Source organism: Lagopus leucura, unplaced genomic scaffold (genome assembly GCF_019238085.1).
Source record: "Lagopus leucura isolate 7727_CA_CO unplaced genomic scaffold, USGS_WTPT01 Super-Scaffold_1, whole genome shotgun sequence".
Lineage (NCBI taxonomy): Eukaryota > Metazoa > Chordata > Aves > Galliformes > Phasianidae > Lagopus > Lagopus leucura.
In genome coordinates, this window is record NW_024962250.1 from 41,974,741 (window position 1) to 42,000,221 (window position 25,481).

The window sequence follows — 25,481 nt, forward strand, 5'->3', positions numbered from 1 at the left end:
CACCCAGGAGCTGCCTTTGTGCTTTGTGCCAATAGAGCTTCTGCTTTAAATGGGGAAGGATGAGAAGTGCTGTCGTTTGATGTGCTAGCATGGCACACAGGTCACATGCTCTGAATATTTAGATAAGTTTTAAAGAATGCAATTAAACTATTTTTCAAGCACCATGCCAATAAACTGTTATGAATTCTTCCATATTTACCTACCCTGCTCTATTAAGTGATTATTACTGTGAGCACACTTCCTATCAGTCAGATGAAAGAATATATGCCATTAGGAAGTTAACTCAGATTTCCAGTATGAGATTGTCATTAAATTACTGTAAATTAAAATGGAACTCCCTCAGGATTTTCAAGAGATTGTATATCGGAGCAAAGACACTGCAGTGAGTAAAGCCTGCGTCTGTTTGGCCAGTGTCATCAGGCTCTTAAAGCTGAAATGCTCTGCCATCATTCTGCATAGTGCCACACTGGGCTGTGCTGCCTGGTGCTGCACACTGCTCCCTGCACTTCTATCATCCACTGCTCCTGTGGAAAGCTGTCCTCACGGCTGTGGGCATCACAAGTAGCATAACAGGCAGAGTGGAAGTATTTTTATCTTGGCTGAGCACACTGGCTGTACTGATTGGGAATGTATTGCCTGACTTCAGCTGGAAGTGGCAAATACATCAGAAGCAAAAGGCAAATTCATCTGCGTATCACTCATGTCAGCGCTGCCATTGACGTGACAAACCCGAGTTATGCCAGGCAAACACAGCTGGGCTGGAGGAAAACATTCTGATTTACAGTGCTTCAAAAACCTGGCATGGAGCTGGGTGCTGTCTTTCCAGTAAAGCTCTAAATATTTTAGAGGGTTATGCTCCCCCAATGGGGACCGTGACTTGGCGTGTGGCTGCCAGGCTTGCTTTGGACTAGTGGGTGTTCTGTCAAGCTGTGAGAAGCAGTGCCATTAGGCAGAGGCTGGAGGTGAAATGTTTTAATTAGCAGACTCCATCCCCGGCTGTTCTGCTCTCAAATTCTTATCAACGTGAGCAGCTGGGATTCAGTGCCAAACCTGAGGATTGACCTTATATACAGAGAAGACTGCTTGTCGAGTACTTCCATAATAGCTGGGCCTGGGAGCTCGTGTTGTGTGGTTGGAAGGCTGTGTGATTTTCCCATTTATTTCAGTGTCCTGTGAGGAGAATCGTTCTTCCTTTCCCCTTTGCTCTGTCATCTCTTCTTGTGGCCCAAAGACCGCAGAGATAGTAGGGCCAGGTTGTTGCACTCTTGTCTTATAGAACAGAAGTACTCCCCAAAAGGGGCATGGTTCTTGAAGGCTCTGTCTCCATTGGGGTACCACGGAGTGGCCCCACTGATTGGAGCTGAGCTGAGTTTGTAGTTCAGACCTCAAACAAAGGCAGTGAAAAATGAATAATGAATCAGCTTCTTGGAAGACTGTGTGTGGAGTTGGAGACCTCTGAGATCACAGCAGAAATCTATAAAGTCAGTCTACTCTTCGTAGAGTGTCTGGATCTAATTGGAAAGGGGGGTCAGGTAGGGCTGAGTTAGGAGACTAAGTTCTGAATGTACAGCTCTATAATTGCTTTATTCTTAGGGTCTGAGACACGGTTATCAGAATTCAGCTGCGGAATCATATCATGTCCTTATTTATTCACACACTTGTAGGGGAGGAAATGGGGTGGTTGTCCTTCTTTGGGGGCAATTGGAGAAGCTGCTTTTGGTTGTCTACCAACAGTGAAGCAGCTACTGAAGGAATGCACGTAGCCTCTTTCTGAGTTTCAGAGGCATCTCTATTTCTGGATGCAGTCCCGGTCTTGAATGTAGGAGATAACAGTGGAACTGATTAAAATTAGAGTGGTTTTCAAGGGCCCTTAATGATATCTTTGTAACGTACTATAAACAGAGTTTCTGCAGGACTTTTGAAACGTTATAGAAAAGTTAGTTGTAATGCATCATTATTTATTCCCTTTTCTAGTTAGCAAGTAATTAAAAGGAGTGCGGAGAGAGGATCTGTAGTCATGTCCATGGAGATCCCCACAGTGCCTGCACTGAGAAGGTGGGGGGTATTTGCTATGGGTGCTGAAGATGTGAGCAGTCTCGTGACAGCAGAGCAGGGTCCTGCGTGTCACCACAGCCTGCACTGGGGAGATGCAGAGAAGCTCAGCTTTGGTCCAGCTGGAGCAGCGTGGGCTGTGGGGCTTCTCTCCCAGGCAGGGGATGGGGGTCTGCACTGTGTGCCCCTGTGGGAAGAGGGGGCTGCACGTTTGCCTGCTGCTTGAGCTGCTCATATTTGAAAATAGCTGCTGGACTGGGGAAGCTGATGGAAGGAGGCAAAGAAGCAACATCTCGTTAGCCAGCTGTACTCCTCAAGTCTCCCTTAGGTTCAGAGCTTGCTAGAGCTGGGCCCAGGCTTTGCAGAAGCTGTGCCTGCTGCTGCAGCTGGAAATGTCAGTCTGCCCAAACTGCTCCTCACCAGGGCTCCACGTGGGCAAACACCTCCTGGGGAACTTCAGCAACCTGTTGCTCTGCTAATTGAATTGATTAAGATGTCGATTGGTTAGCTTCCTGTTAATGGAGTGTTTGCTGATGCCACAGCGACTTCTGATACTCTGTGGTTTTCTCATCCCAGGCAGTGCTGTCAGGCAGCTCATAACCGCCACCCAAATGCAGCTTTTCTGACAGAAGCCACGTCAAACTTGGCAGAAGGCTGGGCAGTACCTGGGTGGGAAAAGTGTGACTATGACTGCAGGCCATCGTGCATGGACACCTCCAAGTGCAGAGCCTCACACTGCAGCTTCCAACCCTCTGTAAGACAGTAAGATGCCTGCTTTGTCAAAGCTGGTGATTTGCATAGCATGTTTGTATTTGTTGGATGGAAGAAATGAATAGGTTGCATGTCTCGGTGTGCAGAGGCATCAAATGTACCAAAAACCCATGACCAGCACTTGCTCAGGTGTGTTGGCATCAGCCCCTGCCTGGTGCAGCCTGTGGCTGTGGGTGTGAGCCCATGCTGGCAGCATGGCACCTCCAGCAGTAGGCACTGAATGCAGCACTGTTCCCAGCTGGACAGGAGGCTCTGGGCGGCTTCTTCTGTGTTCTAGAGGTGAGCGAGTTGCTCTATGCATTAAATGTCCTCACATAGTTATTGTATGTGAGAAATGAATTCTCCTTGCATAGGTGACAGTGGAATTAGAAACCAGCTTCTTGAAGGCAAAAATGAGGAATGGCTTAATTTTTTTCTTGTGGAAGAAGTTGAAAGTAGAAATGGAAACTAGTGTATGTTTTTTCCCAGTTATGAACATTCGAGCTGTTTACCAAGCAAGATGACAACAAACCTACTTTCTATGCAATGAACTAAAGATAACTGCAAAATTGCTATGAGTTGCTGTGTAGGGTCATTCAAGCAGAAGTATTGTGCCTGCATTCTGAATGGTCTCCAACATGGTGGCACTAAGGCTGTCTTTCCTTGCCTTTGTATCAGTTTGTGGGCATCAGTCTCATAATGCAGTTGTTTGTGTGCTTAGTTCCAAACAGATACTGAGTTTATCCCTATCCAACAGGCTTGCATTTGCTTATATAAACCCCACAGAACCACTGGATCTGACACAGTGCAGAATACATGAAGTTCTGCTGTAAAATTACGGTCTGTATCTTAAATAATGTGTTTGAGTTCCACCAGCTGGCTGAAGAACGGGATTACTAAGCAATTTCTACTCTTTTCGTATTATCTGAAGTGTTGGAAGTTTGCATGACCCAAAAATTATAACGTTGTTAGTAGGTACAAAATGAAAAGGGTCCGCAGGGTGTTTTTTCTTCAGAATTGACTTTGCTCCAAAGCACGCTTTGCATGAGCACCACCACAGATGTGGGCCTCTGAAGGACAAGTTGCTGGCATCTCTTCTCTTTGCCAGCTCTTGGGTATGGAGCACGGAGAGCTGCCCAGCCCATGGCAGCAGTGCCTGTGGAGGAGCTCCCTGCAGCACCGTGCTGCCAGCACGGCGGGGCTACTGCAGTACCTGGGTGAGCTGGGATGAGGGATGAGCTCGCAACAAGCCCCGCAAAGGGACTAATTAAGGTGAGCGATTTTCCTTTGTTTCCATTCTTCACCGCAGTGTAATTGGAAAGCAGAGGCCTCTTCGCTTGGAGAAGGATTAATTTTAACTGATAAATGCCCCAGTTGCAAATAATTTTCTGTAGACTACTGCAGTGACATTTTTCAGTGCAAAGACCGCTCAGACTGCAGCCCAACAAGGCACTTAGAATGAATCTGAGATTGAACTTCTCAGTAACTCCAATTAAGAAGAAATACTTGGGGTTAGCAGATCTGAAGAAGCTTCTTGGCTCGGAGTTTTGCTCAATTAACTTCTCTGAGCCTATCCACGAAAGCAGTGTTCTCCCAGAGGAAACTTAAGACGTGTCATTAGTGCTGTAAAGGTTCTAGCTAATGCAGAAGGGGCAACAAAGCATCAGGCCCAGTGCTCTCTTGGATGTCCTTTCAATAAAGAAACTTCTGGGCCTGTTGTGCTGTGACTGAATCCACAAGAGCTCGTTGGGTGCAGAGGCTGTACTCCTGTTGCCACACTGCAGGGATTGCTGCAGCCCAAGGATGAAAGTGTCACAGAATTGCTCAGGTCAGAAAAGACCTTAAGGATCATGGAGTCCAACCCCAGCCCAACCATCCTACCCCAACTCTAACAGCCCACCCCTACATCACGGCCCTGAGCACCACATCCAAACGGCTTTTAAGCACATCCAGGGATGGTGACTCAACCACCTCCCTGGGCAGCCCATGGCAGTGCTTCACAGCCCTTTCTGTAAAGAAATTCCTTCTGGTATCCAACCTAAGCCTCCCCTGGTGCAACTTGAGGCCATTTCCCCTCGTCTTGTCACCAGTGAGAAGAGACCAGCCCCACTCTGCTGCAATCACCTTTCTCTTGTGCCAGGGCTGTGGGAAATGGTGTGGGATGAGCTGTGCTGAGCTGTGCTGTATCCCCAGTCATGGGATGATGGGCAGGATGTGCCATATTGGCATGCCTGCTCCTCCTCCTCAGTGGGGTTTCGTCCTGGGGTGCTTTGCTGCTTTTTATCATCCCTGGGTTTTATCAGAAATACTTATTTTTGTGCACAGAAGAAAAATACTTTTGTTTTACTGTTTGAGATTAGGATTAGTCTTTAGGAAGTCAGTCCTTGCTTTTTGATCTGACTATGATTTATCTGACTGGTGTTCCAAGGTAACCAGTCGCCTCGGGGTATGCAGCCTTCTTTTCCCTTAGATGTAAGTCATGCAGACCTTCATTCCAACTCAGGTGGTTGTTGATGCACAAAACATTTGAAAAAAATCATTAGTTTTAATGCCCTGTGATGCGTTCAGAGGGTGGTGCTGCATTCACGTGTGATGCTGTATCCTTAGGCTGGTCTGAAACAGCAGGCAAAGTCAGAAATTAATGTGCTTAGACTTCCAATAATGGAGTCATAAGGGAAAGGGATTTGGGTAAAAGGAGAAACTAGATAATTCCGTGCTACAATGACTGGAAATGCTGCGTGTTTCTTGCAAGAACAGGTACCTAAAATGCTTAGAATTACCAAGCTTCTGTGTATGGTGCCATTCCTCCTCAGTATCAGCAAAGAATTTTGAGTAGCTCTTATATACAGTGATTGAAGTTGGGAGAGAACTGTGGCTGGTTTCAGAGAAAAAAGAAAAAAAAAAAAAAGTGAAGAGCAAAGGGCAGTAGGGAACAGAAGTCCTTCTCTTCCACTTAAAACAATTTTGCTGGAATCACTGAAAGTGACTAAAAATGCAGGTTTCTGTAGCTCAGAACGAACCAGACAGAAAAGGCATTGTTTGCCATGCAGATAGGCAGCTCTCAGTAAGGTTCTCTGATGAATCCAAAGTCCTTTTTGCTTTATGTAAAAGCCCTGCTTACAATTCTTAAAAGCAACTGCCTGTGAGATGTACTTCTGTGTTCTGTAGGAAGTCCTCCCAACCTCAGTGTTTCAATTGAGCTTGGAAGTAGTGGGTGCTGATGGGCTTTCCTCAGGTGGAGCATGCCTGGAGGGCTGTGCTGGATGCTGACCATCCACTCTCACCATGGGGCTTTTATTGGGCTGGGTGCTGAGGCTGAAAAGGAAACGATGCCCGTGTAGGGCATAAGATTCTGCAGGTATTTGTTCAGTTATTTTTTCTTAGAGTGGTTTTGTTGAGCTCGCAGTGCCTCCAGAATGCAGTAACTGCTAGAGTTCAGGAGTTAGCACCAAGGAAATGAAAATAGAGTGGATCGAAGATGCTTTGGCTATTAGGCTAATAAAACAGTCATAGACGTGCTAACAAAGGAAATGCTTCAGGCTCAGTGATAGGCTGCACAGCACAGAGCAACTCCTGAGCTTGCTTGCAGATTGTCCCTGTGAGGGACACATCTCTCCACAGTCTGAGGACACATGTTTTTGAACTTGCCCTTTTCGAGGAAAGCTTTATTTTACATAAAGCCCAGAACCTGCGAGCATCAGAAAGGCCAGATAAATTTGGAATCAAATAGCCAAGCAATCAACCCCCAACATTTGGTTTGCTCGTCAAACGTGGCTATACAGCACAACCTTCCCAGGAAGAAAGTTTTGCTATTTTTCTGTTTCTTGGCTTTAAATATAAAAAATTTTTCTTTATATTTTTTCTCCCATGTGAGAAGTATATGGAAAAAGCTGTCTCCTACAGTTTCTCCTTAAAGCATTGTACACAATTTCAGACTGACTTGGCTGAAGGCATGTGTTTGACAGAAAGGCACAGTTGTAATTTCTCAAGCCTAGCTAGGGATGCCAAGTAAATCTATATCTTCTTGACAATTACATCTTTACAACAGCTTTGGGAAGAACAGCTAAAAAGTGAACTTATTGACAAGCTTTCTTATTAGAGGAAGGTCCTTTGGCAAGCCCTACGAACACAGCATTTCATGATGGATATCTCAGAAGCAGCAGAAGTGGGAGGCCAGTTAGAAATAGCTTTTTATTGACAAACTTAGATTTTAGAGGAAATTCTTCTAACAAAGCCTTAGCTTGAGTCATTTCGCAGCAGATCGGTTGAAATGCACACATGAAGGATAAGTAATTTTTGCTTGAGCCTAACCACGAAGTAAATTGGTTTAAATGCTAGTGCTCATGATGCCTGGTAACAAAGGCCTGTTGGCAGGAGCTGGCTGATGTGAACGTGTACTGTGCATCTGTGTATTTCTGAGAGCAGTAAGAAATGTCAGGACTCTTGGAAAGGGTGGATAAAAGCAGGACAAGAGGAAATGGCTGTAAGTTGAAGGAGGGCAGATTGAGGATGGATGTCAGGGGGAAGCTGTGTGCTGTGAGAGCGGTGAGGTGCTGGAACAGCTGCCAGAGAGGCTGTGATGCCCCGTCCATCCCTGGAGGTGTTGAAGGCCAGGTTGGATGGGGCCCTGGGCAGCCTGGGCTGCTGTGAAATGTGGAGGTTGGTGGCCCTGCATGGCACAGGGGGGTTGGAGCTTCGTGATCCTTGAGGTCCCTTCCAACCCGGGCCATTCTGTGGTTCTGTGTGATGTGGTGAAGTGATAGCAGCAAATGGCAATGCTGGTGCTGCTGCCAGGGCAGTGCTCTGTCCCCGGGTGCGAAGGTCTGCACTGGGCTTGTCTGAAGCTGTGTTGGCTCCTTGGAAATGAATGACTTGCAAGAGAAGAGCCAGAGACAGAACAGGACTTGCTAATAACTCCTAGGAGTAGCGCTACAAGCCAAACGGGAAGTGTTTCCAAAGTCAAATATGAGATTAATTAATGTTGTGTGATCTGGTTACACAGGAGAGATAAAGCCTCTGATTTTTCCTGCTCGCTCCATGCTCGTGACTCCCCCACAGCTGAGCTGTCAAAAAGGACTAATGTAGCTTAATTTGGTTTGCTATTTAGGACGTCTATATATAAACTTACAACAGGAATATAGTATGTGACCCTGGGGGGAATCCTTATCCACTCCTCCTCTGTTTGGCCTACTTCTGGTAATTATTTTTTTCAGGTAGGTGCTTATTCATGAAGCTCCTCTCTCATCTTACAGCGCCCGTGAAATCTGCAAAGCTGCTTTTTCTGGTGTTTTGTTGAAGGGATCTTTAGAGCTGAGCAGACAGCTCTTACCTGCCAGCAGAGCAGAAATGAGGTTCCTTCATGAAGGAGTTGAGTGCAGTGCCCTGCTATGCTGGAGCCCTCTTCTGCCCCCGGCCACGTCCTGCACAGCAGCGCGGTGGTTGTGGGGATGCTCCTTCACAGTCACAGCGACTTTGTGGGATTGAGTTGATGAAGCAAGGATGGAGTTTGCTTGCCCGGCAGAGCTTGCAGAAAACAGTCTCCAAGTTCTGCAGTAAACAAAACAAAGAAGACTGAAATCAATTCTAAGCTGGGAGAGAAAGAACTGCAGGCTGCTGCTGCACTGAGCACCACCTGGTAGCTGGCCTGCTGGGTGCAATAACATCGAAGCAAAAATCAAAGTAACCCTCACAGAAGCTGTGAGCAATAAGTTGAATGCAGCACTGGGAGGATGCACTCTGCTCCGAGTAAGAGAGAGCAACACGCAGGGATGGGGGAGGTCTGTTGTTTTGAGCAGGTGGCAATTGAATCTGCCGGAGGAATGTGAGCACACAGCTGGGGATGGAAATGCCACCAAGAGCACAGCAGGTGTGATCAGGGATTAAAAGAAAGCACGGGAAGCCTCACAATCTGCATGCTGTGCTAGGCTGACTGGTGTGGGGCTGCGAGTGCCTCAGGTCTGCTGGCTGCGTGCAGGCAGAGCCTGGAGGTGTGGGGCTGTGTGGGGCTGTAGGGGGACCCCCATCCACCCAGGGGACCCCCATCCAGCCAGGGGTCCTCACCCACCACCACCTGGCAGCCATGGCAGAGCAGCTCGCGCGCTGGGGAAGCTACTTTGATAAATGAGTGAAAGATATAACAATTTATATCCATTTTCTCACAGCGTTTCTGTGGGTTGACATCCCACACAGAAACAGGGAAATCACAGTCTAGCTCCGATCTTTTGACCGGTTTGATATCTGGACTGTAAAATGCTAAAGAGGATTAGAGAGGTGGTGCGGATTTAAAGAAGTAATAAAAGATTTCAGTTATTCATCAGTGTCACACAGAGGCTGCATTTCCGGGTGTAATAAAAAATTGCCATTGGTTGAAGTAGACAAAAGAGAAAAGCAACTGCAATTTAATCCTGAGCAGAATAGAGACAGGATTATAGATAAAGCTATTGAAGAGCCATGTTGTAATAGAGACTGTAGCCGACCTAAAACATCTCTGTAAAAAGCAGGAAGACAAAAATCTATGTGATAGTAATACTTAACTTGAGAAGGCGACCTGTATGCGGTGGAGTGAGGCAATTGAAGGATCAGGTAATGCAGTGAAAATGCTTGTGGAAGAGTGAGCTCACTGGGGCACAGCGGGGGAGAGGCTGTGAGCATCTTGTGCACACTGTGAGCATCCCATCTTGTATTGCTTCCTCCATATCTACCCCTGCTGGAAAGGAAAAGTGCAAAGGCAATCTGCAAAAAGTGCACGTACTTCATAAAGTAGTAAAACACAAAAGGGCACGAGAGCAATCGAGTTAGATTTTGCCTTTCTTTAACAAAGCTCCTCCTGTGAGGATCAGAAATGAGGTGTAACAGATTTTGTTGAGGCCAACAGTGAGTTAAAGCACGGAGGGAAATGAGGCCGCCCAGGGAAGTGAGATGGAGGGTTTGTGACAGCTGCACAGCGAGAGGTGAGCCTGCAGCCCCACAGCTGCTCTGTGCAGACCAGCAGTCTGTGCCCACTGCGCTGGTGGGCCTCTGTGAGACCTCTGAGAGCACACGGTGTGTGCTGTGCTGTGGCCAGGAGCAGGAGGAACCAAGGTGCAGCAGGTTTTAACCCTGCACATGGTTGTTTGCTTTGCTCTATGCAAAGAAGAGACAGACTGCAATAGGAGGTTTGTAAGGATGGCCAAGATAGAGGCATAGAATCAGTAAGGTTGGGAATCACAGAATCCTAGAATGGCCTGGGTTGCAAAGGAGCACAGTGCTCATCCAGCTCCAACCCCTGCTGTGTGCAGGTCACCAACCAGCAGCCCAGGCTGCCCAGAGCCACATCCAGCCTGGCCTTGAATGCCTGCAGGGATGGGGCATCCACAGCCTCCTTGGGCAACCTGTGCCAGTGCCTCACCACCCTCTGGCTGAAAAACTTCCTCCTCATATCCAACCCAAACCTCCCCTGTCTCACTTTAAAACCATTCCCCTTGTCCTATCGCCATCCACCCTTGTAAACAGCCATTCCCCTCCTGTTCATATGCTCCCTTAAACTCATCTCACACCCATCTGCCCTTTACACCACCCAGGATCCCAAGGCATGCCTTTCCTCCACGGAAACACAGTTGCCTTTCATCACATCCATTTTTTGTGTGTGTATCTTCTGATCCAACTCTTAATGATTTGTCTTTCCTCCCTGCTGTGGAAGTACAGACAGCTGTGTTGTTTTAATGCATTATGCCTGTGAAACATGAAGGTGAATGTCCTTTCGGATGTGAATGTCGATGTTGCATCAGACAACCTCAAATTCTGTTCTTGTGTATTGATTTTCAACAGATTTCTGAGTGGGTCCCACGTGAATTCATTTGGGAAACGTATTTGCTATGTTCAGATCTTGCCTGCTGTGTCCCCTTGGTTTACTGTCAAATCACCTTCCTGAAATGTTTGGCAGATTTTGGTGCTGATCTGGTTGGGCTTAGCAAGAATACAGATACTGTGTGTCCTTTGTGCCTGGTACCTTCTCAGTGGGACCAGGTGGTCCCGTTTGTCACACAGAGCCATAGGTCCAAGTAAACATCCCACAGGGAAAGCTGCTGCTTTGCTGAGTGGTTGTTCAGAGGCCAAGTGAGCTGGTGTGTTCTTTCATCATTTGGTTTTCTATTGCTGCTTCCTCAGAGATAATTGAGTTTTACAGCAGTACTAAATGTGCTTGCATTAGTTTCTGCCTGGTCAAGGGTCCCTTTTCTTTAGGGAGCCATTCCAGTTTAACTAAAGCAGATTTCAGTTTTCTGCTTGTCTCCATGCTCATGCTACCAACAGCCGAGTCCCCTTTTATCGTGGCTCCCACTTGTCTGTCATCCTCCACAACAGCTGGGAGCTGCAGAGCAGGTTCTTCTGTTTCTTCGTGGTTCTTTTTTATTCTCTTCTTCTTTTTTTTTTTCCAGCCCACTGTTCAGCCTCTGATTTTGCCATTTTTGTTTGCTTCCCCCCAGAAGGTGTGACTGTTCCAGGATTCTGCTCTGCCCATGACCTCGTGAAGTGACAGCCCTCCCCCAGTGCTCCTCTGTAGCACACAGTTCACTTACAGGCACGATGACGTCTTTGTCGTGTGCAAAGTGTTAATTCTCAGACTTCTTGTTTGTTTGCTTTCCCTGCCTTGTGGGGTCATTTCCCAATGATTTATGTATCTTTCATACCTTTATTTGGTTGCCCACCCTGTGCGTTTTCCCATTCATTTGGAGGGGTTGTACCTCATGCCTGCAGTATCCCCAGCCCCTTTTAGGTTACAGGTTAGGAAGCTCCTGAGCTTTCTAGGGGCACCACCCTTTTCCATCTGGTCCCAGCTCATGGCATTTCCCTGGTTTGCTCAGGGAAGTGTGCCCCTTTCCTTGTGCTTTGCCACACTGGAACTTCTCTCAGCAGCTTTATAGTGAGGCAGCAAAATCAGTAATGACTGCGACACCTACAGATCCCATTTTCCTGTTGGATTTGCAAACAGTTTGCATCTTAACAATGAGCAGGCATTGCAGCACCTGAGCAGGGGCTGCTCTGTGGGGTGTCAGCATCTCCTTGTGCACAGGGATGCTCAGAGGCACCCCACAGTTAGACTGGGGAGCACCTCGTCCTGCTCACAAGGTCGGTATCCTGTGCTTCAGAATCGTTTCTTCTTTTGCCTTTTCTCCAATGAAGGTTGCAGTGTGGTCTGAAATAGTCCCTGCGGCAAAAGGAATCTGCCAGACTATATTATTTTTCAGGTGCTTTTCTGAAATATTGCTGCTCTCAGGAGCTTTCACTGTTCCATAGTTGTAGCTCCCTGTCTGTGCTATTTTGGGAAGCTCAGACCACTGCTGGTGCTAGATATCTGTATACTTGGCAGTATTTAGGTCATTTTTCATCTGTGCCTGGCACAAGAGCAGAGCAGTGCAGTTACCCTGGGCAGAAGGCTGTGGATGCCTGCAGGGCTGGGTGCTGCAGGTGGCAGCAGCCACAAAGCTCAGCTCGGTGGAATGATGGCATGGCTCCATGCAGCAGCATCAAGCCCAAAGGCTTTTAAAAGTCACTTACTAGACTGTAGAATCTTTCAGATTGGAAAAGGCCTCCAAGATCCCCAATCCTACCCACCCCACCGTGCCCACAGCCCACGTCCCTCAGTGCCACATCTCCACAGTTATGGAGCACCTCCAGGGATGGTGACCCCACCACTGCTGGGCAGCGGTGCCAGCACCTGACAACTCTTTTGGAGAAGAAATGTTTCCTACTATCCAATCTGTACTTCCCCTGTTGCAACATGAGGCTGTTGCCTCTTGTCCTGCCTCTGGTTACCTGGCGACAGGTAAGGTGAGGTTTCACTTCATTCAGAAATGGCAGCTAAAAGGATTTGGGGGACTCAGACTTGCTTTTAGAAGTAACTTTGTCACCCAGGCTTTGCAGATCAGCTTGTAAGCTCCTCTACCTGCCCATCCTGCACTTCCTCTTGCTGCCTGGGGATCACAGGGAGTGCTGTGCACTTCCCACCTAGGAACAGCATTGGGCAGGGCTGCTCCGTGCTCAACTCCTCCCATCACCCTGCCTTACTGCCAGTACGGATCCTGTAGGGTGATCTCTTAATTAGTGCTTCAAATGATAGGCAATCAGCTCCGTGTGAGGTGAGCTGCTTCACTGCTTAATTAACTTCATTCCTACTCCGGCTTTGTTTAGTTTCACCTTCCAGCCTTTGGCTCTCATTATGTCTTTTTTTGCTAAATTAAAGAGCTGCCTGCTCTCAGAATCACCTCCCTGTGATGGCACTAAAGGCTGCGATGTAATCGGCTGTTGCTCTTCCCTTGGATAAATTACAGAGGTCAAGTGCCCGTGGCCTCTCCTTGTACAGCAGTGGCTGTGCTGCCTCTGCCCCTCTGCTGAATCCCTGCGTTCTGTCACCTTGCTGCCTGGAGCCCAGCACTTGGTGCAGCCCCCAGCACCCTGCTGCCATCGGCTACTGTGCTCCCCTTTTTAAGGACTGCAGCTCCCTGGAAAAGCCACGTCATGACTAAACGGCAGCATAGTTTCTGAGAAAAGCATAACCGTATCGCTGCCTGTAAGGAGAGGGGCAGGATGAGAGCACTGCTCGGAATAAATATTTCAGCAAACCGGGTTTGATGAGATCCATCTTGACAAAGCAGTCAGAGGCTGATCCGTTTTAATTTTGTGTAAATGCCACCACGTTTTGCAGAGCGGTTCAGTGCAGCTGATTGCAGGTGCTGAGCTGCGTCCGGCTGTGCACAGCCCCTCCACCCTGAGTTCAGCTGGGACAGAGCTGCTTCCCTTCACAGCACGTGGTGTGATACCTGGTTGTGGCTTTGGGAGAAAAACAACCTAGATAACACAGTGACATTCAGCTGTTGCTGAGCAGTGCTGCACAGAGCCAAGGCTGTTCTGTTTCTCCACTTCTCACACTGCCCGGCCAGCGAGGGGCTGGGGGACGTGGAGCTGGGAGGGACAATGAGCTGAACCAAAGGGATGTGGCACAGCACGTGGCTGTGTGTGCAGTGACTGCAGGACTGAGGGGAGCTGGGGTTTTAAACCTGTTCTGTCCTTGGTTTCAATGAAATCTTGTAATGGGCGGTTAGAACTAATTATGTGCTTCAGGGAGAATGATCATTTTAAACATTTTATTGCCTTTAATTTGTCATCTTTCTGATGAAGTGATTCTCGTTTATTTGCACTCCTTGACTTATTTTCTTCCTATTCTTTAGGCTCTCTTTTAGACTGCTCTTTTTCTGACTAGTACATGGAATGTGTATATATTTATAGAATCACAGAACCACAGCATGGCCTGGGTTGCACAGGAGCACAGTGCTCATCCAGCTCCAACCCCTGCTGTGTGCAGGTCGCCAACCAGCAGCCCAGGCTGCCCAGAGCCACATCCAGCCTGGCCTTGAATGCCTGCAGGGATGGGGCATCCACAGCCTCCTTGGGCAACCTGTGCCAGTGTGTGGCTATTCTGACTACACATTCTGGTAGTGTTAAGGGGTTCCAAACGAGATCAAGGTCTGACAATGAGAGAAAATTCCTGGTTTGAGTAACTTGCAGATAAACCAAGGGAAAAGAAAAAAAAAAAGAGGAAGAGCAACTGCCCTATGGGCTGCTCCCTGCAGCCCCTGCCCAGGCACTGCTGCACCCTAGGATGCAGAGTGGTGCAGAACTGCCCCTTCCCATGGCAGTGCTCTGCACTTCTGCTGGTGCGCACGAGGCACTGCTTATAAAGGCAGCCACGTTCCTGGTTGTTTTAAGGTATGTTTTAAATGGGCAAAGTAATAGAGAAACGGTCGACAAATAGGACATGCAATATAACTAGCTGAGCAATTCTGCTAGAGAATATAGATATATATACACACCTTGTTGGCTCTTCAGAATAAATCAGCGGGGAAAATGCTGAGACAAAGATCACTTTTAGCAAGCATCCTTATTTCTGTTCAAGAGATATATTACTTGCATGTTAATTGGGCCTCTAATTGTTCTCTCTGTGCTGCTGTGTCTGCCTTTTGAATTCTGCAGAGCACTGCCTGCCAATGCCTTCCCTCTGTAAGCTTTTCTTTCAGCAGAAGATGGAAAGGGATGAAGATCTCCATACATCCAGCAGGGCTGTGCTGGGTTCCAGCAGCTGGCTGCTCCTTGGGAAGGTTTCAGGCTCATCCTTGAGTGTTCTGTCAGGTGTTTGGAAATCTCATTCTCCATCTCCTGCCAACATGGTTTTGTAGAAGAAAAAAATCAGATGTTTTGGAGCGGCACAAGGATTCCCCATGCATCTTCAGCTATATGGTGAAGCAGTGTAGAGCTTGGCAGCAGCTTAGTCTCTTCCTAATTAAGATTAAAAGTGGAAGTGGTCCATTCAGGGAGAGCAACTCCTAATGAAAATTTAGGAGTTTGGAATCGAAGGCAAAAGAGCATTTTCCATAAGGAATCGGAAGAAATGCAGCGCGTGCTCAGTGATGCATCATTTTCCCATGTGATGTCTGTGACTCATATTGGAAACCAGACCCACTGCAACAGGACTGCCAGTCACTGCATGGCGTGCAGTCTGGGATGGCAGTTCTGTGCGTTCTTCAGCTCTGGTTATCCAGAGATTCTCCCAGCAAACTCAAGGTGTTGATTTGGCGTTTGGTGGGAAGTGCAGCAGCAGACATAGCAAAAGGTCGTGTGATTCATCTCACAGAAAAAATCAAACCACACATGGAGTTTCAGAGCTGAAGGGAGAAGGTGGGCAGTACTGGCCCGGCTCTCTCTGGCAGCTGTGTGCCCTGGCTCCCCATGAATGCTGGCTGGATGTGCCTTGTGCTCAATGGCATGGCTTTCAGCTGTGCTGCATGTGAAGTCCAGCCCAGCGCGGATCCATCTGTTGGATCGAGTGTTGCCTATTGTACAAAGCTTTGTGTGGCTGGTGAGGGGGGAAGCAATGGGAGGCGGTGTCCAAATGGTGCTGCCTGGCAGTGCTCCTCTCCTGCTGACGGGATGGGAGTACGTGATGGCCATGGGAAACCAGAGGGCTGTGTGTGAAGGCTTCTGCAGAAGTGCCTCGGGATGGTGGGGCTTATCTCAGCAGACAAAAGGAAATCTGGTTACAGTGTGATCCAAGGAGATGAGGGAGAAAAATCTGTGTGCTTAGATCGGGCACTTGGACTTCTCAGAGAAACAGGAAAGGCTGATTCATTGGGGTTTTCTGCTGTGATATGTGCTGTGTTCGTCTTCCCATGGCTATCAAAATTTGCAACGAGAAAATGCTGTACACCAGTCCTATGCTCTCCAAAATTGGACATGGCTCCTTCAACGCATCGCATGCTGGTGCCTGCCTTGCAGGGACCATTCCCCAGTGTCGTGGTCCTGGGCTGCTCCCACTCCTCCTGAGCTGCAGCTTCCCTGCTTGGAGGGTTCCGCAATGGCAGGCTGTGCTCCTGGGGAGGACGAGACCCAGAAATCAACTCCTGAGAGTCACACTTCTGTCATCTCACCTGTCCGCAGTTCTGCAAGACGTGACTTCAGCTTTCCCTTCGTACAGATCAACTACCTACAGATCAAGGCTTCTCCAGTGCACAAGAAAACTCATCAACGCAAATAGAAAATGCGGCTTTCACCTTCCCACAGAGCTGGTGAGGCGCAGAAACTGCTCTCACAGGCGTGTTGGGATATTTTCTGCTGGGAATATTTTGTTCCAAGCCACACAAGAGTGCTCCACTGAAGAACAAATCATGCTATTAGATTTGCACTTTAATCTTCCCTTTGGGAACACAGAGCTTCCTAATGTAATCTTGATGGTACCGAAAGGCATTATTACAGTTTTAATGCACGTAACAAATTACCATTGTCCCCTATTTGCAAAGGTGAAGGAAGATGTATTTTGTGCATATACTAGAAAGATCATAGGAAATTTTGTTCTTGTTTATCCTGGCTCAGATTTAACCGTGCTGCAGTGAAACCTGCTTTTTAAAGTAGACGTGCTCTGGATGATCACTGTAAGTTATCAACTTAAAGCAGTGTAACTGGGTGACTGCTGTGTGCCTCGTGTGCTGTGCTGGGCTTTGTGGTGCTCCCAGGCTGTGCAGAGGAGCCCACCCAGGCACTCCAAGAACCAAGCTGCCCCCAGTTTTCCCTCCCCAAAACACGGTAGCACAGGTTTTGCTTCTTGGCTGGGAGTCTGCAGATGGACACAGCCCAGCAAAACCTCCTGGAGGAGTGCATGCTGTTCATGGGCAGGTGACAGCAGCCTCCAGCATCCACACCCCACGGCACAAGCAATTTTCATATCCTCAGCCTATAAAGGAACAAAAGAAAGAAAAGGAACTCCAGGAGCTCCTTCTATCGGTACAGAAATGCCTCACTGAGAGAGGAAAGTGTTTGTACTTCACATGATATTATTCTGTGCAGTTACCATGAGCAGCATGTAATCTCTGGTGGGTACATAAAAAAGTACATCGTAAAAAGGCTGGCTTTGAAAAAATGCTAATGGCAAGTTCCCGTGCAACTGAGGCAGCAGTCCAGTTGGGGACTGGAGTGGAGCTCTGCATCTTATTCCATCTTTTCTTATGCTAAACATGCGTGTTTATGGTGGATGTAAGCTGCAGGATGGGGAGCTGGACAGAGCTGTGCTCTGTGTGCTCTCTCTGGTTTTAAAGGCTCTTGTATTTCCACAGAACATGCTGGATGGTAGCTTCTGTTGTCCATAGACGTCCTCTCAGAAGTGAAACTTTGCACACGTAGAGGGAGGAGCGAAAAAGAAAGGAATGAAATGCTTCCGTCACAGCTGCACAAGCTCTTTCTGTTGACATGGCAGAACTGTGTCATGTTCTACCAACAGCTGAAGGAAAGGGAAAGGCAAAAACACCTTAAATTGCCGAGCTACAAAAAGATGGGCCAGAGTGTGCCAAGGCTTACTTGTATTTACTTCTCTTTCTTCCGTAATGCCTAGCAGAATGCCCCGACCCTGGAGGTATTCAAGGCCAGGTTGGATGGGGCCCTGGGCAGCCTGGGCTGCTGTGAAATGTGGAGGTTGGTGGCCCTGCATGGCACAGGGGGGTTGGAGCTTCGTGATCCCTGAGGTCCCTTCCAACCCAGGCCGTTCTGTGACTCTGTGATGATTCTATGATAAGCAGAAGGAGAATAGGAAGCAATGGCCGAACTATCTTGTGAAATAACACTCTAATAACAAGGAGTGGATGCCAACTTTATAAACATCCAGTTATGAAATATGACCTGATTTGGACTTTATTTAGGCACTATCCTCCGCCTTCAAACAGAAAAAACCTACATTTTCAGCTATGACTTCTGTATTCAGATTCACTCAGGCTTTTTAATGAGCAAAGTCACCAAAACCAAATGTTCTGTTAAAGGGATGCTTTTTGTAGAAAAATTACCAGAGGCATTTTCAGGAAAAAATGTATCACAGTGCTCCCTCCTCAGTACCCTACTTATGAGATGGGCTTAGGGATGGGAATTTGAGATCTGCAGTTGCTCAACCATGAACTAAGGGCTGCTCACAGTGAGGGTGACCGATGGATTCTCAGCTGAAGACATTTTTAAGCAAAGAATAGCTGATCTGTAAGTTAAACACTCCTTCAAGCAGCCCAAGAGGTTTAAAAAGCTTGTATGTCTGGACAGCCCTCTGTTGGGATCCTGAGGTTTGTTACCCTACCAATACACCGAGTATTTATGGGTCACTTTGTTGCCTGGAGGGCATCTCCTGCCCTGCCTGTCACACTGGGATGAAGAGGAAAGTGACCATGAGGAAGACAATGGGAGGAATGTGCTGCTAGAGCCTTACTCCCTCTGGAGATCCCACAGGTTTGGAATCCTGTCTGTGAGGGAAGATCCCTCCTCCTTCTTGTCTCAAAGCAGGTGGTGAACATGCTGCCCATCACTGCCCTTCATCATTGGGGTGATGCCCATCTTCCCCAGAGATGTCCACAGAAAGAGTGCAGAGGGCTGATAGAGAGAAGCAAGCTCTTCCTGAAGTGACTTGGAGGGAGCATTGCCACAGGCTCTCTGGATGCCCATCACAGTGCTCTGCTGATCCGCTGCCCATGGAGAAAAGCAGGGCTCACCAGGAGCCAGCTGCCAGCCCCACTGAGGTCTGTGCTGCAGCACAGCAGTGCTGGGAAGGTGGGCCTGGTCTGTAAGGAGCCAGCTCAGCTCTGCAGAGCTCTGCTTTGAGCACAGCAGCACTTACTGAAACCAAAGCCTTGGAAGATGGTCATTGTTCAGAAAGCTGCTGGTGCAGGACTAAACGGGCTGAAGATTGCTGCCTTTGGTAATCTCCTGCAGCGATCCCAGTGAGCTAGGTGATATTACAAAGGACACAAAAGCAGCAGCAGCCAGTGTTGTGTGCTGCTGTGAAATGACACAGAGCAACGTGCAGCTTATCTTCTCCGTGCAGGTACATGAGCACTTTGTGTACAGCGGCTCTGAACAGAGGGAATGTGCTGGAATGCATTGATCTGACCCAACCTTGCATGATGTGGTACTATAAAAATACCACGGCGTAGGATCAGCGAATTGCTCCAGCATGGAATGGAAACTGCTGTGAAGGCAGAGCTCAAAAAGAGAAGATTTTGAGAGGCACGAATAAGAATCCTGAAACACATTGCTCCAACATGCACCCGAGGCGGGGCGAGGTGGAAAAAAGCCACGTTTGACAGATACCAAACCATGTCAAGTCTGTGTCACGCTTTACAAGCAAGAAGTATCCTATCCCCTTCCTAATTAAGTTCTTCCAATATACGGCTTTCCAGGTAATTAAAGCTTTTCCCAGGTAGCCAGCCCAGCCCTGCTCTGTGCTCCGGAGCCCAGAGTGTTTCCTGCCACATCTCGTGCATCGCGCCGGCGTCTGTAGATCCCAGTGTGCATTACTGCACTGACAGGTTGACATTATTAACTCATGTTCAGTTTGTTCTCAGCTGTCACCGTTGCCTCTTTTTTCAACCCTGCTGCCTAGCAGGCGATCCCTATTCTGGTCTCTGAATATTTGTTTTTCTCTCATTTGTATGTGTGCTTGTCTCTACTGAATTCTGTCTCTTTGATTTCAGACTATTTTCCAATTTACCAAGATGACTTTAAATTCTAATCCTATCCGCCAAAGCACTTGTAATCATTCCCATACAGATGTCATTCACAGCTTCCTCACTTGTGCTGTTGAAATCATTAATATTTAATAGAAGCACAACCAGTAGAGCCCCTGCTCGATGATATTTAATGTGTCCTTTGCCAGGAGACCACTCAGCGCATCTTTTTGCATGCATTTTTTTGTGCTCCTAATCTGTTCTCTCAGCCCATTGATAATGATTCTGAAATTGCTTTGATTAACGTAGTATTTCATGATGGATTTAGCTCATTGACAGCAGTCTCAAGCTGTCTTCTCTTGATCTTGGGGGCCATCCTTCTAAGATAAATTCTCTTGGTTCTAGTCCCACGTGTAAGAACACATCCAGCCCTTCTTGTGTGGCATCTGATGCACAACTCTGCTGTTTATGAATGACTTTACAGTTTGCTTTCCGCTGTTTGTAAGTCTGGCACATTCCCATTTTTGATTCCTCCTGGCCATTCTCATTGCATCCTTGTGTTCTCAGATGGTGTTCCCCCAAGGATGCCCGGTCCCTTGGTTAAGGATGTGCTCACTGCACCAGGCAGAGCGTGGCCCCACTCCAGTACCCAAATTTGACCCTGTGCTTTTATTTGTGCTGGATGAAAAGCAAACCCTAACCATTTGGGGAACTTTGCATTGAAAGCATCGTGTTGTTCAGTGCTAGATGAAGTTTAAATGTTGAAGCTTGAACTAAAATTGACCACGCTATAAGATGAATATGAATGAATTAAAACTGAAGTTGAAATGAAGCTCCTCAATGCAAGTTGAGCACAGCACTTGAGCAAAAAGGAGGAGAGGTTCTGCACAAGAAGCAGAGTTCTGTGTCCAGGTCTTGGGCCCCCAGCACAAGACACGGAGCTCTTGGAATGGGCACAGGGGAATGCTGCTAAGATGATCAGAGGACTGGAACAGCTCTCCTATGAGGAAAGGCTGAGGGAACTGGGCTTCTTTAGCCTGGAGAAGAGAAGGCTGTGGGGAGACCTCATTGTGGCCTTCCAGTACTTGAAGGGAATGTATAAATAGGAGGGGGAACGGCTGTTTGTGAGGGTGGATGGTGATAGGACAAGGGGGAATGGTTTTAAAGTGAGACAGGGGAGGTTTGGGTTGGATATGAGGAAGTTTTTCAGCCAGAGGGTGGTGAGGCACTGGCACAGGTTGCCCAAGGAGGCTGTGGATGCCCCATCCCTGCAGGCATTCAAGGCCAGGCTGGATGTGGCTCTGGGCAGCCTGGGCTGCTGGTTGGAGACCTGCACACAGCAGGGGGTTGGAGCTGGATGAGCACTGTGCTCCTGTGCAACCCAGGCCATGCTGTGATTCTATGATTCTGCAGTTACTGACAGGCACAGGGCTGTTTATTCCACCTATGCTGACAGCAGTGCACCCAACCTGCAGTGCCGACACTGCAGTCTATTTTGGAGTGCAGCAGTTTGCCCTGATGCAAAGATGAATCCGCAGAAAGGTGAAAACTAATCAGTTCCATAATATTCACCTGGGAATGTTAACTAATTTTAGGTTGAGTATTTTGCAGAATAAAATGAATAGCTAATGACTTTACTATTTTAATTACTTTAGGAAAGGTTACTCTGTAGGTTATCTAAAGGAGTGTGCCTGGTTGGATGAATATTACAGCCAAGATTGGAGCAATGTTATTGTTACCATCTATCACAAAATGCACGTGAGGTGACACAATGGTCTCACTGTGGGTTTCGTTAACCAGATTTCAGTGCAATCGATCCAGTTCCCATTTTGAGTAACACCTTTGTCTTAAGGGAAGCTGTGAGGCTCCTCTGATGATGGAAAGCACTGACAGGAAATCTTCCTAGGCAATGTCCTCAGGCCATGGGCTGCAGGTGTGGATACTATGTGACTGGAAATGAAGTTTACATTCTTTTTTTCTCTCCATTTCCCCTTTCTTTTCTGAGCTTTCCCTTCTCTTTCCCCTTTCATTCTCCTTCCCTTCCCCTCCCCTTCTCTCAAATTTGAAATCGCACCTGTTAGAAGCAAAAGGCTGTTAAAAGTAAATTGTAGAGTCCTTAGAATTGGAAGGGACCTATAAAGGCCATCCAGTCCACAGGATCCACAGATCCACAGGGTCACCACAGCTCCATCAGGCTGCCCAGGGCCTGATCCAGCCTCGCCTTGGATGTCTCCAGGGATGGAGCATCCAACACATCTCTGAGCCAGTCTGTTCCAGTGCCTCACCACCCTCACTGTAAAGGACTTTTCCCTTCTATCTAACCTGAAGGAATGCAGGCAGCTGATGGTGCAACGCTTATGGACAAGTGATGCTGCCACACACTGCTGCTCAGAGCTGCAGGAAGAAGCCATGGGAACAGGGCATGTGGTCCCTGGGGCTCCACAGGTGGAGGTGGGCAGGCTGGGGGCAGCTGTGTTATGCTTCTGTACAGGAGAACTGCTTCTGTGTTAGCTGCAAGACAGGGGGGTTCCTTGCTGCTGCAGTGTTATCCATCTGTTTAGGATTATGGAAAATGCAAAGTTTCCAGCTCACATCGACCTTTTTCCTGAGCTTATTTACTTTCTGAGTAACGACGTCAGTTTATTTTAGCAAGATTCTGGTCAGCATTTATCTAAGATGGCAGGAGAAGGTGAATTTTTTGGTACTTTATTTCTGTTTTCTCAGGAGTTTCAGACAAAGGCAGAACTTCTAGGGAGTGCTTTATTATGAAATCCTGGAAGTCAGCAGCACAAAAATGAAGTTCTGTGGGCTGAAGGCCAGCCCTGTGACATTTCTGCCTAACTAGCAGCTCTGTGCCATGGCCTTTGTTCAACTCCCTTGATAAAAGCATTCTCAATAACTCCAGTCTGGATTTGCTGCCAATAGCTGTTATTTTATCAATTTGGGGTGGTATTTTCCTTTTGGGAAAGAAGGTCAGGTTTTGAAAATTGCCCACCATGAAGTATTTTAACTTAAAAGTCAATGTTCTGGGGATGCTTCTGCAGCCTGGAGAGCTGCTCTCCTTGTTTTCTTTACAGAGCATTTACAATCTGGATTTGTGCAATATGCTGCAGCACTGTTGGACTGTAGTTTTTACATTGAACCTTATCTATCAGACACAAGTGACACTCCAGGGAGATGCAGATCCTTTCCTGAAACCAACCCTTAGCAGCACACGAAGACCTGTGCAATGTGAGTGCTCAACTCACAGGACAGGCTGCAGTCTGCCAGGCCAACTTTGCACAGTTCACACACAGAGCACAGCCCCAACCCTGCAGCCTGGAGACACTCATGGTTTCCTTTACACAAACACCCACCTGTAGAAATCATTGCAGCGAGGTGCTGGATGGGAGTGTGTGCAGTGCGCCTTGTGCATCCCCCAGAGCTGCCAGCTTAGCCACCGACTTACTTGGGCAGGCTTTTGGAATTCATACCTTGAAATATTTATGATTAAATACTCGCTCTGCATCCTTCCCTCTTCTCCCTGCTGCCTGTGCTGTGCCCGTGGCTCTCCTGCAGCACAGATCCCCCTTTCTGTTTGATCTGATATGCTGCAGCTGCTCTGCCTGGCTGTTATGTGATAAACATCCCTATCAGCTTCCACTAAACTCACCTGCTCCACCAAACTCACTAAATAAACAAGGCCATGCGTTCCTCTGAGCTGTGCAGAGCTTCAAGAGCCCTGTCAGTCATTCTGAGATGAGACATTGATGTGGGAGCACAAAAGCTGCTATCATAAGACAGAATGGTCAGCAGGTGTGTAGCTTTGCCTTGTGTAGAGCAGAGCATAGCGCTGCTGCTTGACCCAATGTCCTGGCACGTCCCTGCTGCCCATGGGCTGCTACAGGGTTTGTGGATAGGAAGGATGCTGTATGACTCTGTGTGACTGCCCCTCTTGCAGGGCTGTGACTGTATGCGACTGTGCTCTGTGTGAGCGGTTCTCCAAGCTCTCTGCAGCACCCATGCAGGGGTGGTTACTGCTGCACTTCCTGGAGAACATCACAGAACCACAGAATGGCCCGGGTTGGAAGGAACCTCAAGGATCATGAAGCTCCAACCACCCTGTGCCATGCAGGGCCACCAACCTCCACATTTCATAGCAGCCCAGGCTGCCCAGGGCCCCATCCAACCTGGCCTTCAACACCTCCAGGGATGGACGGGGCATCACAGCCTCTCTGGGCAGCTGTTCCAGCACCTCACCACTCTCATAGCACAGAACTTCCCTCTGATATCCAACATAACCTTCAACTTAACTTCAATTTGTGTGCAGTGTCAATGGAAAGCATAAAGTATCATATTCCTGGCTAATACACAGCATCTTGGAAACATATAACAGTAGTTATCTGCTGCATTTTTTTTAAGCCTCAGAGAATAAGTGGGAAATTTCCCTCACTTGCATGTTGATTTACCAGGAGACAACACAGAGCTGCTTCTGAACTTCAGTCTGGTTGTTCAATCAGTGCACGAAAATTGTTGGTTGGTTCTGTGTGTTTTTTTTTTTTCTTCCCATCTTCTAAAACTTCCAGTCTGCTGTTGTGTTTCATCGGAAAAAAATAAGTTGTTGCCTTCATCTATCCATACAGGGGTTCTGGGTTGAGCTCTGCTACCTCCACAGCCCACCTCAACCAGTGCGTATGGATCTCATACTGCACTGAGGACCAGTTGGTGCCAGTGGTCTCCCAGTGCTCCCTTTGTTTGTCAGAACATCCCGCAGGTAGAGAGTTAAAAATGTCAAAGCTGTGCTGTAGTGCAGGTGGGAGGGAGAGATGAGAGCACCCCATCAGGCATGGTGGGTTGCATTTGCCAATATGAACCACTGGAAGCCTGCGCGCCCGCCCAGTGGGTATAGATGAGTGCAAGAAGCATGTGTTGTTACAGCCAAACCTGAGTGCCTGGGGGGACAGGGAGCCCAGGGAGGGCAGTGTCAGCTGGGAGCAGCCACAGCCACATGGCCGTGACGCCTGCTGCCAGCTCCAGGCTGGGGCTGGGCTGCACTGAGCAGGGCTGTGGGGCAGTGCTGAGGCGGCTGCTGGGCTTGCTGAAGTGACTTGAATCTCTTTGGACAGGAAAATGCACAGTTCAGATTTACTAATAGCTAATATTTAACATTTTTGGGGAAAAAAAAAAGAAGCTTTTCCACTCTTTTATGTCTTAGATCAAAGCTAGATCGTTTTAACTACTCCCTTGATCTTGCATTTTGTCCTCTTGGCTTCTCAAGCAGATTACACAGGCACAATTCCAGCTCTGCCTTTGAGCTTCACTCTGCTGCTCTCTTGACCATGGTGACAGCACTGGAACAAGCGTGCACTCGTAATAGCCCACAATCTCTGCAGGACAATGCCCAGCATGTACAGAGAGCTGTTGTGCTGAAGACCACTGAGTGAAGGGCATCATTGAGCTTGCTGGGAAGCATTGCTCCATCCCAAACTTTGCACCCTTCTCTTCATTTCTTGTTTTCTTCACACGAGCTGCAAGTTTGGGAGCACCCAGGCAATGGACAGGTGTGCTGAGGAGGGCTGTGCTCACGGGTTGCACTGTACTGCAGTGAAAGCAGCAGCTCCCATGGCTCAGAGCCTGCACTGGGGCACAGCCAGCCGTGCTGGAGGGACGTCCATGGGCTGGTTACAGAGTGCAACCACAGAG